This window comes from Kogia breviceps, chromosome 2 (genome assembly GCF_026419965.1).
Source record: "Kogia breviceps isolate mKogBre1 chromosome 2, mKogBre1 haplotype 1, whole genome shotgun sequence".
Taxonomy (NCBI): Eukaryota; Metazoa; Chordata; class Mammalia; order Artiodactyla; family Physeteridae; genus Kogia; species Kogia breviceps.
In genome coordinates this window covers 72,708,839-72,724,514 of record NC_081311.1, presented here as the reverse complement: position 1 = coordinate 72,724,514, position 15,676 = coordinate 72,708,839, and the positions used below count along the sequence as shown (strand labels likewise).

Below are 15,676 nucleotides of genomic sequence, written 5' to 3'. Positions count from 1 at the left end.
GAAAGGTGTGATGTAAAGATTCCAGTTTTAGAGCCATATTGGAGCTTGGTTCCCAGTTCTGACAATTCTGTCTGTAGCCTTGGATAAGTCACTCAACATCTCTGAATCTATCTCCTCAATTGCACCATGGAGATAATAAATGGGATTTATTTATATAAATACATAGGATTGTTGTGAGGGATGTAGATAGGGCTGCCAGGCATCATGCATGTATTATATAGTACATGTCTTGTCAGAATGCCCTAAATATTCTTTTTTCAATACATTACAAAAGTTGGGCAGTTAGAGCTATTCTTCTGCCACAGTAATTGGTGCTTAAATCTGTTAAATGGCAACACAAGGTGCCCTAGATGGGGAATATGGGTAAAGTTCCTGGCACACGGTAATTCCTTTCTCCTTTGAAGTCTCAGCACTTTTTTTCTTCTATTACCTCTTCTGGCACTTTTACTTTCTCCCTTACTAAATTCTAATTCCAGTGAGGGCTGGGGCCTTGTTCTTTCATCCTCACAGCCCTTGGTCTAGAACCTCAAGCATTAGACACGATCCCAGCCCTTTAAGGTTGCTCATAGGTTATGGCACCTTCCCTTCAATAACAACTGAACATCTATAGTGAGCAGCCGCTGTGCTTTAAATACATTCCCTGTCTTTCCCAGCAGCCTTGTAAGGGAGTGGGCAACTTTACCTTATAGATGGTGAAACTAAGATTCGTTGAGCATAAGTAATTTGTCAAAGGTCTCAAGGCTAGTCAACGCTGGAGCAAGGATCTGGGGGCTCTCTGGCTTCACATTGTTCTCTTTCCATGGCATCATGTTGTTTCCCACAATAAACCGATAAAGTGAACATGTGTTGAGCCTCTAAAGCTTAAGAAGAAAGAACCTGAAGAAGGCAGGCAAATACCAAAGCCAGCGCAGCCCAGATGCCAAGGGGCACCCAGCTCAGGGTTGTGCAAACCAGCCCTCACAGGCCTGCAAGCCTCTCATCGGCACCGAAGCTCCTGAGACCTCTCCCTCGAGGCTGAAAGGACCAAGGTGAGATAGCTTTCAGTCCGGTTCATTTTCCTATCCCATTTTTAGGTAGCACTATATCTCCTTTCATCACATTGCACGTGGCTCCTCTGGCTCTTCTTAATTCTGGCTCCTTGTTCATACGGATGGCCCAGATTGGATCAGTGCAGTAAACCATAACCCGACCTTTATAAAAACAAATAAACCATAACCCAGCAGCAGTAATTGGTCCAGGGGTGGGCAAACGATCTAAACAAGGCCCACGAGGGTCCTTTTCGCTATAGAAGCCTCGAGAGAATGAAGTCGTCCTCCTGCTGATAGTGCTAAACTGGGGCGGCATGGCTGCAGGCCTGAGGCATGGCCCCCGTCCTGCCGAAGTGGCTGAGCCAGGAGAGTGATGAAAAGAGAAAGATTCTCAGGAGTTTGATGCCCCTGGTTCCGGTGGTGTTGCCTTAACATTTGGAGCTACCCACTGTCCCTTGTAGGTGTAAGGAGTTGTGGGTTGTTTATTCTTTTTTGCTGAATCTTGTTTGAGTTGGGGTTCTGTCACTTCAACCCCAAACAGCCACAGTTGTCAATACCAAGATAACACTTGGATAAATAATCCTAAAGGAACCCTGACTTTTAAGCACCCTCATAGTTATTAATCCTTACATAGTTAAATATCTTCCTTTAAAAGCACTTTATTTCTTCTCATAATCATTGTTTTCAGTGCAGCTTCTAGTACCGGTTGTGTAGAAGGGCACTGATATAGATGTATTCCTATTGACCTTTCAAAGAACCTTACAAACTTGAGGAATGCTTACATACGTGTAGCCACTCTTTACCAGTCAGGAGTAGAAATCTGCAGCATTTATTTCTATGGGCAGTCATGCCTTTCCTTGTGATAGGATTTCAAAACCATGCTATACTTTTCTGTTAAGGGAATGATGCAAAAACAAAAGCAGAATGTTTGGGGAGAATTTGTTTCCTAATGAGTATTAGTAGTTTTTTGTATTTGTAAAGAACTTTGTAATAATTAAGTGGCCTATGCTATTTCAATAGACAGAAGCTTCCTATACTATAAAAATGCCCTTAACTATAAAACCACAAGAATAATTGTACCATAAAATACACTTTATAATATGGACAGAAAAGATACATTTCCCAACCGGCCATAGCCATTTGTCTCAATGGTTCTGGTATCATGACAGACATATTTATGTTCAAGAAAATACCAATCTATTCTTCACGAACTGCATTCACTGCTTCAAAGATCCAAGTGGGAAGCAGAACATTTGCTCCATCTTAAATCTTCTTGCTAGAATTTGAACATAGTTGTAGAAATGCTTTTTGGCTTCTTGTTTGAATTACTTCTCATGCATAGGCACTAATGGAAAATGGTTCAGAACATAAAAAGATTGCAATTTCCCCAGTGAGCACAAAACATTTTAGACCAGTCAACATCAATCTGAAGCCACACGGACTGGATGGCAAATGCAATGTTACTTATATGTTCTGAGCTCTTAGTTACCCATGCCAACAGAAGGTTCTAGCGGCTTGGATAACCTTAAAAAGCCAACATCTCACCTCCCTCCCCCCAAATTTTGGCATTCACTCTGTGACCCAACCACTTGCAACAAATCTCATTTCCAAGTTAGTGAAATAAAATTTTAGAATTGAATGGGATCTTGGACATTGTTCGGTTCAATCCTTATTTTCCCAAGGAGGAACCTACAGATTTCATCAACAGAGTGAGAAACAGAACCTAAGTTTTCTTCTGACTTCCAATTTAAAGAGACTTCTACTCTGTTTTAGATTGCCTCTGACAGTGAAGCTGGGAGTCAATAATGGCTTCAAGAAAGAAATTATGTATTTTAAGGATAAAATGTGCAGAGAGGAGAGAACCCAAGTAATCAGTGAGGAGAAAATAGAAGTCAGATCAGAGAACATTGCATAGATTTTCAGTTGCTAGAAATTAAAAGTGAAATAGCCAACAATGCAAGTGGCACATGCAAGCCAAGCACATTGTAAGTGAGAGGTACTGAGCGTGTTCTTTGCAAGAGCAATAGCGATTTTCATTCTCTACTTCCCTTCAGAGGGTAATCGGGGGTTTAACTCAGATGTTACAGGTATTTTTAAATAGTCACATTCTAAAAAAAAACAGAAAAAGGAAACTGTCCAACTGCAGTTTAAGTATGTATCATGTAATAAACATTGTGATGTTAATATTACATATTCATATGGTCTCTGGCACTGGAATAGCTGGCATATGTATAATAAAGGAAAAAGGCAAAGAACTCAGCTTTATCTCTTTTATCCCTTTTCAAGAGAACTATCTTGTGTTACCATGTTTGGAATATTTCCTAGCGTGGCTGAAAAAGCAAGGAATAAACAGCAATCTTTCAGTGTGCCTCATGGCACAAAATAAAACAGTTACTCACAAACAGAAAACTGGACTTTTGAGCAGATGTTTATTTAAATACAAACATCAACTCCTACTTTTCCTGTTATCTCCAATTATGTGATGCAATATTTTTACCAGAAGAAGCTCTTTTTAAAAACAGCCTTCCAGGGAGTGAATAAACAATACTATATTTGGCTAACAGCTGCTTTTGGAAAATGAGATGTCAGCAAAGCTGAATGTTGTTTAAAGAAAACTAATTATCCAGCTACCTTTGACTTGGATCAGAGTAAATAAAGCACTTCCCTATTTGCACTGAAATGTTTTGTCTAGGAATTAAATATTAGGTATTAGTCAGATATTTCACTTCTTCCATCATTTGCCATGTGGAGCAAATTGCATTTAAGAAGTATCCCTGTGTTTGATTTTGCTGCCAAAACCACTTCAGGTCATCTGGTGCTGCAGAGCCGCTGCTGCTTTGCTGCTTCGCTGCTTCACCATCCACTAGTTCTTCTGTTTAGTGTAAAGCAGTGTGTTTATGGACACATTGAAACACAGGTGACCTAGTGACACACAGTATGGTGGCATCTGTGTGAATTTAATTATGCAAATGTCAGTATAAGTGTATGTGTAAGATCACGTATAGAACCTGAAATAATGGAAATACCACCAGGGTTTGAAAGTTCATTTGAAGGTTGGCAAGCCAAGAGAACTGTAAAACTGGTGTGTATGCCATTGCCAACTGGCACTTTGACAGGGAAAACATACCTGCAGCCCTTTGTCAGCATTGGGTCAGCCAGGCTGTGGCTTCCCTGAATTAGAGCTCCTGCAGGTGCCTGTGATGATAAATCTCCTTACTTCCTTTTCTTTTTCTTTCTTTCTTTTTTTTTGGCCACCCCACTGGGCATGTGGGATCCTAGTTCCCCGACCAGGGATCGAACCCGCGCCCCCTGCCTTGGAAGCACAGAGTCTTAACCGCTGGACCGCCAGGGGAGTCCTGACTCTCCTGATTCTCACATCGACTGTTTTATAATTTGAAATATTTTTACCTTCTGAGGCAATCTCACCTGAGCAATCATTAAATGGAGGGTGACAATGCTAGGGCTGAAAAATAGGCTGCAAATTTGGCATTTTGGAATGAACTTCAGATTGGCTTTAATGTCATGAAGGCCAAACAAACTTCCCGTGGCACATTTTAGAGCGAGGACCCTGTAAAATGTTAGTGGTAATCTTGAGAAAATAAAAAGCAGCATGAAAGCAAAAATGTACAATAGTTGTGGATTTTGAGGAGGCATCTCCCATTAACTTCTGTGGGAAAATCAGTATTGAGTTATGCACATTCTTCAAGAATATATCCTCTGTCTAAAATCCGGTATATGATTTTCATATAAACTATTGTTAGGAAACAATTCTGGGACAAGCACGGGTTTAATGATTCTGTAAATGTTTGTTCTTCCAATGAGTATTTATTGAAAACGTTTTATGAGCCAAATAACTAGGTCGTCAGGACAGCGTTCAACCCGTCTTCGTGGACTTCGCAACCCCTTGTTGGGAAGACAGATTATAAGCAAGTAAATAAATGTAAAGGGATGTTCCTAGTTGTCAGAGTAGTTATTAGAATTCCATACTTGATACGCAGATTTACGAGGAAATGGCTCTAAGAACCTGCCCCACAAGTCTTAGGCCCAGGATAAAGCTACACCATTTCCAGGGCCCAGTGCGAAGTGAAAGTATTAAATTCCAGACAGCAACAGCAGAGCGTTAAACCAGGCCCGAGGCACTTCCAAGTGTGGAGGCCCATGTGACTGCACAGGTCACATGCCTGTGAAGCTGACCCTGCTTAGATCCTTTAGCCAAAAAAAAAGCAAAGTGAAAAAGCTTAGAGTAGAGAAGAGAGATTTGGGGGATGGTGATCTTTGGAGAGCTGGGCTACGCTTGGGAATGCTACTGTCTAACTAACCCAAGTCTAGTGGCGGGGAGCGGTTCACAGGGACCCTTGAAGAGCTCTGAAACGTGTTTCCTGCCATGGTGAGACACAGAACCAGTGCCCGCCAGAGGGGCCTGAGAAGCTAACACTGAAGACTTAACCGGGAGCGTTAGCTCCTACCCACGATATCCGCAGGACAGTCACGAGGATGCCCCTGGGATGGAACCAAACCGCATGGCTAGAGCTTGCGGGGTCGAGTGTTGTTTGCCTAATCGGATTGGGTTCAAGGGAGAGAGAGCTGGAAGGGGTTTCTCGGGCCAGTCTGCATTTGCCAAATGGCGTCAAGCTCTGCCTCCAATCAAAGATAATGAAGTCTCTTCCTGCCATTTAGAACAGCCACTCAGACTCACACTCCTCCAGACCCCTTTGTAAAGTGAAGGTAACTGTCAATAGCAATATACAGCGGCCCCGTGTACCCATTACCCCGTGTCATTATTATTACATTTGAAACCCACAGCATATCTCTTTCTGTCCACATCTCCCTTTCTTTTTCAAAAAGATGTATTTCCTTACACTTTTTCAACTTTTCTTTATACTTTTACAACATATCTATCTACCTTCATCATCATCATATTGCATGCTTTTATGCTTTATATAAATATTAAAGATTCTGACATTTATTTATTTTGTTTAGCTTTGTGAGATTCATCCATGTTGATAAATGTAGCTATAGTTCATCTGCTTTTACTACAGCATTCCATTGTATGACTCTACTATAATTTATTCATCTCTTCTATTAATAGACACTTGTTTCTCCTGTTTTGCTGTTATGAACAGCACTGCTATAAGTTTTATTATATATGTCGCCATCTGTTCGTGTGCAAGGGCTTTTTTTGTAGGGGGGTACAGACCCATTCCATGTCCTTCCCCTGCTCTGTTCTGAATCTCAGGGACCTGACCCCCATAGGTTGCATTTCCCAGATTCCCGTGTCCCCTGGCTTGCTTCTGGGCTTAGCCGATGGGAGGCGCTGGCAGGAGAGAGAAGAGAAGTCAGAGTGCGTATCTGCCTCTTGCTCAGATGATGTCGTTTCTGCACCTCCGGCTCCCATCCCACAGGTCCACCCTGGTTCTAGCTTCTGCCCAGAGACCCCAACTAACTTCTGGTCTTCTGTAGCCTCAGTCTTTTGTCTCAATAGACTGAGATGGGAGTGAGTTCCTGAAATGGCCGGTCCCTGGTCACCTCACTGTTTGCTGTTTGACTTCTCAGCTCTTTCAGTCCACAGGTCACCAATTCCTTTGATTAAATTCCTTCTGTTTCAAGACCTGGAATGGATTTTCTTTTCCAGTTACATCCTAGGTTGTGCATATCTTCAACTCCAAATTGCTCTCCAAAGTGGGTACACCTACTTACTCTTCTAGCCACACTGTATGTGTTCCCATTGTTTTAATAACCAATATTAAGAATTGTCAGGGCTTCCCTGGTGACGCAGTGGTTAAGAATCCACCTGCCAATGCAGGGGCATGGGTTCGAGCCCTGGTCCGGGAAGATCCCACATGCCACAGAGCAACTAAGCCCGTGCACCACAACTACTGAATCCTGTGCTCTAGAGCCCACAAGCCACAACTACGGAGCCCGTGTGCCACAACTACGGAAGCCCGCACGCCTAGAGCCCGTACTCTGAAATGAGAAGCCACCGGCACTGAGAAGCCTGCACACTGCAACGAAGAGTAGCCCCTGCTCACCGCAACTAGAGAAAGTCCGTGCGCAGCAATGAAGATCCAACGCAGCCATAAATTAATTAATTAATTAAAAAGATTGTCAGAATTTTACAATTTTGCTAATCTAATTAGTCCGAAACAATATTTCACTGAAGTTTTAGTTTTCTTTCCTTGAGACTGAGGGTCTTTCTATATATTATTGACCATCCAGGTTTTCCTTTGGTAAACTGCTTGCTTGCCTTTTAGAAATAAAACTTTATTTGCATACAACATGATCATCAACATAGATAATCCTATGGAATCTACAAAAAAAGCTAGAACTAATAAATGAGTTTTATAAGACTACAGAATATAAGATCAGTATGAAAAATATATTGCATTTCTGCATACTCGCAACCATTTTTCAGAAAAATTTGTTTGTTCCTTAAAAAGGGAAATATACCACAAAGTATGACTGAGCCATTCCACCTCTAACTACCTAAGAGGTATAAAATTGTTTGCCTATTTTTTTTTTTCCTGCAATAAAGCTTTATTGTTTCCACTTGGTCCAAGGCTTGGGAGAGGGCTCCGGGGTAGTTAAAAAGCTGCCTACTGGCTGCAGAGAAGGGCTTCAGGCAGAAGCCCTGACACCAGAGAGCTCCTCAAAGGTCACTGGCCTCTGGTCGTCTCCTAGTGGTACTTGAGGGTGAGCCTTTCGAAGAGATAATCGCCCAGCCCAGCCTAGCGCCAGCCAGCCTACGGTGGTTGGTCAGGCGGTCGCCCATGTTCTTGATGAGTTTCACCTGCTCATCTAGGACGCGGGCTCTCCTGGAAGTCACACAGGTGGGAGTCTGCGTGGGCAGAAGCCAGGGCATGCAGGTCCACAATGGCCTGGCTCTGGCTCTTCTCCATGAGCATGGCGGCTTCCATAGTGTCCTGGGTTTTACCCCACTCATCCTGGGGCACCTTCTGCACATCTGGAAGAGGATGCCGCCGCTGCGCTGGTTTTGCATTTTCAAGAGACACTGGGAGCCTTCCCGCTTCTCGTTGGCCGACTGGCGGAAAAAGTGGCCCATGCCCTCCAGGGCCACGTCCTTGCGGTGGAAATAGAAGCCCTGAGACAGGTAGGTGTAGGACGTCTGCAGATGCAGGTTACCAGGCAGTGGACAATGGCCTCCACCTCGGTGGAATCATTCTGACCAATTTGGGAGCTCACGGTTGGTTGGTAATAAGGAGTTAGGCTCGAAAAAGGGTGTTGGCTGGTCCCGAGGCCGAGGATCCTGAACTGCTGATTCTGAGGGTTGCGACTGGAAAAAACGTGGGAGGGTATTCGGAGGCTGGAGCGAGGGGCGTCCCTGGGTCTGTGGCCTCCAAACGCTGTTGCAGCAACAGAGATCCATGGGACCACGGAGCGTACTGCTTGTTTGCCTATTTTTCGATTGTTTGGTTTTTACTGATTTATAGGAGTTACTTATGTTCTACATACTAATTCTTTGTTGGTTATATGTGTGGTAAATACCTTCTCCCATTCCTTGTCTTGCCATTTTTTTTTTCAATAGTATGTTCTTATGGACAGACGTTTCTAATTTTAATGTAGTTTTCACAAAGTTTTCATGTTTCTGAGTTTCACGGAACACTGGTGATCAGATGAGGGCCACCAGATGTGACCAGCCTACCTGTATTGACAAAATTCTGCAACCCACATCCCCTCGACAGAGCATGTGCAGAATGCCGCTTGCAGCTGGCTAGTCCGGAAGCCTAGTCAGCGTTTCCCATTAGAGTGCATGGACCCCCGAGAGGAAGTCTGAGGCTCTGTTTGCTGCAGATCCTTCCTACCCGGGAGCATGGAGGTGGCCTGGCCACCCTGAGGGCACCTCCCAGGCTTTTCTAGCCCAACTGTATCTCAGACTCAGCTGAACGCAAGCCTATAAAGGGAACGTTTTGTGTGTTTGTTTGTTTAAATTTGTACTGAGCCTGGCTTGGAAAGTGTATTGAACAGGGTGAGTCCCTGAAACATAGCCAGCTATGTTCAATGAGACCCCCTGGCAACCAAGAGCCGTGCTGGGTTGGAGCAGAGAACATAGGCAGTGTGCAGCCGGGGCCTCGCGCTGCCTCGGGAAGCAGATAAATCTTAAGCACGACTACACAGCAGGCTGAGGAGAGCGAGCCCAGGACCAGCCTGGCGCCTCCACGCCGCCCAGGCCCGCACATCCATCTCTCCGCCGGTGACAGCAGCCTGTAGCACAGACCCACTCTGAGGCTGGACTCCCCAGAACAAAGGTCAGGAGCTCTTATAACATGTGCATTTTAGGCTAGTTATTACTTGCACATGATGTTTTAAAAATTCGAACAGTATAACGAAAAGTACACCAAGTCCTGCTTCTTCCTTGTCCTCATCACCTGGGTTCCCACCTCTTATTCCCCCCTGATATTTTCTTTATGCAAGTAAATATGAATGTATATTGTTATACCTCTCTGTTTTTACCCCAAAATAGCATATACAGACAGATTAGGCCTGGTGTCCTAACCACTGGACCGCCAGGGAATTCCCTCCTTATCTTTTTTTTTTTTTTTTTTTTTTTTTTTTTTTTTTTTTTTTTTTTTTTTGCGGTACGCGGGCCTCTCACTGCTGTGGCCTCTCCCGTTGCGGAGCACAGGCTCCGGTCGCGCAGGCTCAGCGGCTATGGCTCACGGGCCCAGCCGCTCTGCCGCACGTGGGATCTTCCCGGACCGGGGCACGAAGCCGTGCCCCCTGCATCGGCAGGCAGACTCTCAACCACTGCGCCACCAGGGAAGCCCTCCTCCTTATCTTATCGTTTGTAAATTTTCTTACAAAAGTCTGTGGTCACCCACCAATCCAAGACAGTTGTAAGTCCGGTATAAAAGGGTGATTTTTTTTTTTCTTTTTAAATACTTCAGAGTCAGAAAAAAAGTTGTGTGATGTGTTTATTAAAGAAAATTTGGAAAATAGAGAAAAGCACAAAGAAGAAAATAAAATTTAACAGTAATTCTCCTAGCAGAAATATTCCAGTGATAACCATTATGGTGTTTAGGATACAATATTTTATAATGGGTATATTGCATGTCCCAATAAAACACATATACAATTAACATATATTTTAAACTGTAAAATGGAAAAACATTAATCAATGCTTGTTTATTTACCATAAAATCACAAGCGTTCGATATTTCCAATTCATTGGTGACAATAATGTGATGTGTTGATGTATGCATTAGCTTGCTCTCTCTCTATATATAGGTATATTAAAAATTTTTTCTATGTATATATATATATTCTCTATATGTATTATTTTTAAAAGGAGTCTTAAGTAGAGGCACATATTGATTTTTTGCCTAGTGTAAAGAATTGCATCACCTCTCTATTCAGTTCAAGGTGTTTCAACATGTATTTATTCTCTACTTAATTATAGTAGTAATTCCTTACATTTGTATACAGTTCCACAGTTTGCAAGTCTTCTTTGCTTGCTCTTTTGAACAGCCCATTGAATGAAGTAGTACTATTCTTATTGGCTGGATAAGGAAACTGAGGATCACAGAGGTTAAGTGTCTTGTCTAAGGCCATCTAGCTAGTTGGGTAGAAGACCTGTAGGTTTGGATTTCAAGTCTAGTTCTCATTCCACCACCATGGTGGGGACAGAAGAAAGAAGAAACACCCTATGTTCCCAGACCTGTTTAGGTTTGCAATGTAGTTGATGAGACGAGTCACGAAACCATTAGACACCCAGTGAAGAAAACACTTGGCCTAACAGAGGCAGATACGATCACTCTCACCAGGCCCCATGCATCGTCCTTCATTTAGTGAGTTTCCATCACTTCTCCCTATTGCCTTACTTGGTCTTCTTCTGGCCTCTGCATTACCCACCTAGACCTCAAAGGCCTTTGAAGAAAAGTCCTGATGAGAAATTGGAAAGAACTTTAGCTGATTTCTGGTCCTGGGAATTCCAGGCTGTAGGCCAGGCAGAAGATGTACCCCCAGCACAAATCTCCAGCAATGGAGATTTTTCATTGACAAGTGAGAATTACGCCTTAAATATTGTGTTTCCCCTGTAGCTTAAAAATGTTTGTCACGGGCTTCCCTGGCGGCGCAGTGGTTGAGAGTCCGCCTGCCGATGCAGGGGACGCGGGTTCGTGTCCCGGTCCGGGAGGATCCCACATGCCGCGGAGCGGCTGGGCCCGTGAGCCACGGCCGCTGAGCCTGTGCGTCCGGAGCCTGTGCCTCGCAACGGGAGAGGCCACGACGGTGAGAGGCCCATGGACCGCAAAAAAAAAAAAAAAAAAAAAAAAAAGTTTGTCATGCATTCGTTCAATTGTTCAGTCATTTACTCGATCATGTTTGAATTCAACAAGCATCACTGAGGACCCAGCATGTCCTCGGTGTCCTTGGGCACCCTGCTAAGCCTAGAAATGAAACATGAGTTAGCCCCTTAAGGAGTTCCATTTCCACACGACTCTTTTGGTTACTTGGGCAACAGACTTGAGTGCAGCATTATTCTCTTTTTCATACCGTAGTCACTCCTGTGAAGATAAGGGCTCTGTTCCAGGAACAAGACTGAAGGTGGTGGAGTCCAACATGTACAAGAGAACCCAAATAGAGTGCAAAAAGAAAATATTTTGATGTATCCTTGTAACATTTCTTTTATTGGGAATATGCTTTCCATGATGTATAATATGTTAGTGTTACATGCAGTAGTGCACATATATACTTTCTGAATCCATAACTACACATATGTCATGTGCTTAATAGTGTTTTATCGATGGGGGTGGGCATCAAGAATTTGTGTTTCCCTGCTCTACAGCCACAGCTACACTGCCTCTCCTTTCTCAACAGTATATAAAACTCTGCTGAAAGGCTCGTTTGGGAAGCTTTCCAAAGTCACTGGGTTCACATTTGGCCTGATGGCTGAGGAGAGACTTATACAAAGTTTCTAGAGCAGTAAAGTTTGAGTGAGGTCCTACCGTCTGTGCCAAATCTTCTCTCTTACACAGAGGAAGGATAGATTTCTTCTTAGCTCAGTAATCCCTTCCTTCCTGCCAGGATCTTGAATTTTAAGAGTGTACTTTTTCCCCTCATACTTGGAGAACTTGTTTTATGTTTATTTGATGTTGGAGCTCTTCTGCAGAGTGACTTTTCACCTATTTTCCCAAGTAAGCACCGTGGTTTATCAACCCCCTTTACTAGCTGCCCCTCATCTGGAGTTGGAAGGGAAACGGTTGGGGTCCGAGTTCCCCTCTCTTCAATTGCCAGACATTTACATTTGGCAATAGACGCCAAGCAAGCATCATCTATCATGATCATTCTATCTCTGGAATGGAATTCTAGAGCATTCTACCAACTTCACCAACAAGTTCTGCTCATTTATCCAGTGTCTGGGCATCGAACACTCTTTGCCTACTTTCTTTTTTTTTCTTTTTTTTTGCGGTATGCGGGCCTCTCACCGACGCGCAGGCGGCATGTAGGATCTTCCCGGAACGGGGCACGAACCCGCGTCCCCTGCATCGGCAGGCGGATTCTTAACCACTGCGCCACCAGGGAAGCCCTTTGCCTACTTTCTTACCCAGGAATCCTTTCTGCTGTACCATAGTGGATTTCTGGGATGAGGATTATTTTTCACTTTCATCTAAGTGTTCTATTTTCTTCTTTCTCCACTCCACCTCCGCTCTCGCTTCAATGATATCGTGGAAATCATTACAGCTTCTGAAAAATATAGGTTGTGTTTCACTAAAAGAATTACTGGTCTATGATATTTCAAAAAGTACTTAGGTGGGGAATGTGAATTGTGATTTTTGAATTGCAAAAAGGTCTTAAAAGATTCGTTTTTATTTTCTTGACATAGGATCAGTTTGATAAAATTTTCAGTTTTGATCAACTCTTCCAGAGACCCCTCTGTTGTGCAATGTGAATTTGACTTGAAGTATCCCTTTCTTCCAGTTCAGGCCTTTGCTAGAGTCCTTTCATGGAGTGTCTGTGTTTTGAGATGAAATTTGGAAAAAATTGCTCATCCACGTTAGAGGTAAGCCAGATGATCCCCGAAAACATCCCCACCTGGTTTCAGACAAGAATTCTGAGCTGATCAACTCCCAGCGCCACCTGGAGGCAAAGGCAGTCTGGCAGAATCGTTTCGAGTAAGCCATTTTGTGGAATCTTTTCTTCCAAAGCAAATGAGGGATTCCTGTCCTTGATGCTAATGTGTAATGACATGTTCATGACATCTATAATTAGATAGGGAAGGCTCACTGTCTATAGTGTAAAATGGCACAAACACAAGAGAAGTTTATTTTATTTTATTTTTTTTGGCTTCGCCGCGTGGCTTGTGGGATCTTAGTTCCCCGACCAGGGATTGAACTTGTGCCCCCTGCAGTGGAGGCGTCAACCACTGGACCGCCAGGGAATCCCAAGAAGTGTGTTTCTTGCTCTGATGAGAGCACTGGGTAATGAAAAGGATGACAGGATGACTCTTCTATAGGCGGTCATTCAGGGACCCAGACGGGCGATGCTCTAGCATCTTCATCCCATGGCTTGCAGAATTGCCCTAGCAGGCGTCTCCGTACCAGCCATCCAGGAGGCAGATAAAAACATGGAGCAATGTGCCTGGCCAGGTGTGGGCACGGCACACCTCACTTGTCACATTCCATCATCTAAGACACGGTCACATGGCCAGGCCTAACGAAATGAGGGCTAGTTGGACGTTGAAGAAGAAAAGGACAATGTGGGTGCCCATCTCTGCCACCACATCCTTACCCTTTGCCTCATGGAAACATTTATTCCAAAGTCCCCCTTTATTAACCAGTGAGAATCAATTGTGTAGCTCAGAGGTAGCTCAGGTATCCCTTTCCTAGGCAGGCCAGGCACCTTATCATTTTATAGAGGACGACAAACCCATTCTAAATGGCACGCAATGGATTTGAGTGTCTCACCAAAGGATTTCAGATGATCAGCAAATCTCTACGGGAACAAGCAGGGGTGACCTCTCCGGAACTGTACACACGAGTGTGGCATATCTACCTTCTCACTGGAGGCTGTGATCCAGTGTTCCCAAGTGTCTGAAAAGCTGATATACACGGCCTTTTCACTTGATCAGGGGAAATTCTGGTCTTATCTTTGCAAATAAAAATAATTCTTTTGCTGAAATTGCCTACTTGTTATCTGGAAAGACAGCAGGAATTCCTTATCAAGAAAGGCCCTGGCAACCGGCCTCAAACTTGGGCAATGGAAATAGATGGTCTGGGCAAATGCCAGGGACTTTCATCTTTTGGAGAAACTAATACATAGGGCATCAGCTGAGTTTCCATTTCAGTGCAACTTAAGCCTGAGTGATAAAGGCAGCCTGTTCTGTGAACCTTATATTACATAACCCTCATGTGATTCAGGGCTGCTATTTATAGTTTTTCATTGTGTGGAAATGGAGCGGGTTACAGGGATGCAACTTCCTTCTTCTCCAGCGTCCCAGAAGATCAAAATGACTCTGCATTTATGACCTATCCTAGGGCTTTCAAAACTGCTCTCTCTTTATTGTCAAAAACAATTTTGGCTCCTACCTTACCCTGAAGTTCGTTCGTTCGTTCCTTCCTTTCATTCATTCATCATCCATTCATTCATTCATTTAACAAATATTTAGTGAGTGCCTACTAGGTACTGGGGATGCAAAGTTGAATAAAACACACATGGAGTAGAGGAAGGGGTTGAAAACACTGATTCCTAGATCCCATCCCAGACCAATGAAAACAAAGTATCTCTGGGTAAGTTCTGGTGGGTATGTTTTAAAATCTCTGCAAGAGAGTCCAATGCATAGCTTGGATTGAGAACCACTAGAATTTGTAGACATTGAAGCCAGAGGAATGTATAAGGTTTAATATGTCATGGAAGAGCACTAATAAGAGAACCAAATAAAGAAGGCATTAAAGAACAGTGCAGGGGCTTCCCAGGTGCTGCAGTGGTTAAATCCGCCTGCCAGTGCAGGGGACACGGGTTTGAGCCCTGGTCCGGGAAGATCCCACATGCCGCGGAGCAGCTAAGCCCGTGCGCCACAACTACTGAGTCTGCGCTCTAGAGCCTGCAAGCCACAACTACTGAGCCCACGTGCCACAACTACTGAAGCCCGTGTGACTAGAGCCCATGCTCCGCAACAAGAGAAGCCACCACATTGAGAAGCCCACGCACTGCAACGAAGACCCAACACAGCCAAAAATAAATTTTTAAAAAACCCCCAAAACAACAGTGCAGAAAGAATTGAAAGTTGCTTGATACAGATAAAGAGAAATAACTTTGGCGTCCGATCCATCTGTGGTGGAACATCAGCCTTTCTGCTTTTTAGCTTGTGTGATGCTGAGCAAGCGTTTAACCCTCTGAGCCTCAGCTTCTGCGTTTTTATTTATTTATTTATTTTATTATTTATTTATTTATTTATTTAGTTTTTAATTTTAATTTTTTATTTTTGCCTGTGTTGGGTCTCCGCTGCTGTGTGCGGGCTTTCTCTAGTTGCGGTGAATGGGGACTACTCTTCGTTGTGGTGTGTGGGCTTCTCATTGTGGTGGCTTCTCTTGTGGAGCACGGGCTCTAGGCGCGTGGGCTTCAGTAGTTGTGGCACGCAGGCTCACTAGTTGTGGCTCATGGGCTCTAGAGCACAGGCTCAGTAGCTGTGGTGC

At 43.8% G+C, this 15,676-nt stretch overlaps 1 pseudogene; it reads right to left on the bottom strand.

The window, feature by feature from the left end:
- Window positions 1–6,260: 6,260 nt before the first annotated feature.
- Window positions 6,261–12,613, bottom strand: LOC136793360 (ferritin light chain pseudogene; annotated as a pseudogene).
- Between the last annotated feature and the right edge of the window lie 3,063 nt (window positions 12,614–15,676).